Below are 2,895 nucleotides of genomic sequence, written 5' to 3' on the forward strand. Positions count from 1 at the left end.
CATCTCCTTGGTACCAAGTAACTTTAGGTTGTTTCCAGAAATTTGCTTGCAAAAAATAAATGTTGTACTCCATTGGGACACCCAAAAAGGAAATAGCACATCAACTCTTCAAGGCAATTTTTAAAGAAGCTCTAAAATATTTGCACAATAAAATCTATGCTTAGTTTTCCAGATAATCATCCTTCTAATTATTAGGAGGAAAAACACAGGTGGATATGGATATTGCTTTAAAAACTAGACTCATGACCTGGAATGGAGAAATTCTCAAGGTAGAGCAGGAACTCTGCCTTCCCCTCAGCATTCTCACATCTGCTCAATGGCAATGCAAACTTGGGGCCAAAGGACTTCTCAGGAAGAACTGGAATACAGCGTCCTCTAGTGCAACAAATCCGTGTGGGTTTTTTTCCCCTTTGTCTTTAAGGTTTAGATGTCAAACGTTTGGCTTAAGTATAAAAATATTACAGCCGCACTGTCCCCTGCAGCTGCCTGAGCCGATTCCGCCCGTTGCGATGGAGGCCGCAGCCCACGTCTTCGTGGAGAGCCCGGACATGGTCTACCGCCCCGAGGCCATCGAGGCACAATAGGAGTAACGGATGACGCGCGTCAGCCCCGAGTGCGGCGTCCTCAAGGTGCACCCACGACCACGCGCTTCACCTTCCCGACCGCCTGGCAGGTGCCCGGGCTCTGGGTCATGCCTGTCGGCTGGGGCGGGAACAACGGCTTCAGCATCACCGCCGCGGTGCTGGCCAACCCACCGCGTCTGTCCTGGCCCACGTGCAGCGGCCGCAAGGAGGCCAACTACTGTGGCTCGCTGACTCATGCGGGCACCATGAGCCTGGGCTTGGACGCCGAGGGCCAGGAGGTGTTCGCGCCCTTCAGTGCGGTGCTGCCCACTGTGGCGCCCAGCCACCTCGTGTTTGATGGCTGGGACATCTCATTGCTGAACCTCGCCGAGGGCATGCCGCACGGGAAGGTGCTGGACTGGGAGCTACAGGAGCAACTGTGGCCGCACACGGAAGCCCTGCGGCCTTGGCCTTCCGTCTACAACCCCAAGTTCATTGAGGACAACTGCATCCCGGGCTCGCGCCTGCAGCAGCTGCAGCAGATCCGCAAGGACATCCCAGACTTCCGGTCTAGCGCGGGGCTGGACGACGTCACCGTGCTGTGGACGGGCAACACAGAGCGCTTCGGTGAGGTGGTTCCGGGCCTCAGCGACACGGCCGAGAACCCGCTGCGCACCACTGCGCTCGGCCTGCAGGTGTCTTCCTCCAGCTCTTCGCCGCCGCCGGCATCCAGGAGGGCTGTGCCTTCCTCAGTGGGTCCCCGCAGAACACCCTGGTGCCCGGGGAGCTTGAGCTCGCGTGTCAGCGCCGGGATTTCGTGGGCGGAGGTGACTTCAAGTCTGGCCAGACCAAAGTCAAGTCCGTGCTCGTGGACTTCCTCATCAGCTGTGGCCTCAAGACCACGTCCACCGTGAGTTACAACCACCTGGGCAACAACCACGCGCAGAACCTGTCGGCGCCTTGCAGTTCCGCTCCAAGGAGGTGTCCAAGAGCAACGTGGTGGACGACATGGTGCGGAGCAACCCAGTGCTCTATAGGCCCGGCGAGGAGCCGCAACCACTGAGCGGCCATCAAGTACGTGGGAACCTGGGTGACAGCAAGCGCGCCGGGTGAGTAAACCTCAGAGCTAACGCTGGGCGGGAACAACACATTGGTGTGCAGGACACATGCCAGGACTCGCTGCTGGCCGCACCCATCACACTAGACCTGGCCCTGCAGACCGAGCTGTGCCGGCGCCTGAGCTTCTGCGCTGACGCTGACGCCGAGCCGCAGACCTGCCACCCCGTGCTGTCCCTGCTCAGCTTCCTATTCAAGGCGCCGCTGGTGCCGCCGGGCAGCCTGATGATCAATGGCTTTTCCCCCAGCGCAGCTGCATCAAGAACATCCTCAGGGCCTGTGTGGGGCTTCTGGCACTGAACCACATGCTCCTGGAGCATAAGATGGAGCGCCCAGGGCCCGGCCTCAAGCAAGTCGACCCGTGGCTGCCGCCTGCCCTGTGTCGAACAAGAAAGGACCGGAACCCGCTTCCACCACCGGCTGCACCGGTGATGCCGATGGGCACCCACAAGCGGAGGAACCCCAGATGCCCACCACCTGAGGCCCCTGTCACACAGCTTCCCAGTCCTTCCTCCCCGCTGCCCCCCAGGACCCCACCTTTCCAGGCGGCCCCAAAGAAAATAAAGCCGCTGCCACTCTAAAAAAAAAAAAAATTACAAAGGTTTGAATGACAGAGGAGTAACAGTACGAAGAAACTTACTTTTTGTTAGTAACCATGACGATAATATATACATTAAAAATTGTGGTATCAGATATTCCGTCATGTTTGATAGCTACACATTAATAATGTGAATAAAATCAATATTTACTTTGAAAAATGTTTTGAATTATCTGCAAGAGATAAACTTAACAGAAGAAAAAGGAGAGAAGTGGCCAATTTAAGAGACCAGGTGACAGAGGAAACAATCCTTGCATCCATTTGACATTGATCACACTCTGTGGCATATTACAGCAATCACACACCTGTTTCTCTGTGCTATGTTATTCATAATAATAAGTACCCATAGAAACTCGGCTTGCCTTCTGACTAACCTCTCCCATATTCTGTACAATACTAATGAGGCCAGCAAGGATCACAAGGAAGGAAAAACAAAAAACAGGAGCATCCTATTTTTGTGTTTCTTCAGTACAACCTGCAATAAGACCTTTCCTCCACTGTCTCCATTTACCAAATTTTTGCCCAGAAAAACCTCTAACAAATGCAAATGTTTTTAACATGAAAACATTTGCTTACAGAACTCAAATATCCTTCAAAGACCAAAGTTTGAAATCCATC

General features: G+C 54.0%; 1 pseudogene; it reads left to right on the top strand.

Moving 5' to 3' along the window:
* The first annotated feature begins 27 nt into the window (after nucleotides 1-27).
* Nucleotides 28-2,483, top strand: LOC116547922 (annotated as a pseudogene).
* Nucleotides 2,484-2,895: the final 412 nt, after the last annotated feature.

This window comes from Sapajus apella, unplaced genomic scaffold (assembly GCF_009761245.1).
Source record: "Sapajus apella isolate SASKATOON/1434 unplaced genomic scaffold, GSC_monkey_1.0 scaffold5517, whole genome shotgun sequence".
NCBI classification, from domain to species: domain Eukaryota; kingdom Metazoa; phylum Chordata; class Mammalia; order Primates; family Cebidae; genus Sapajus; species Sapajus apella.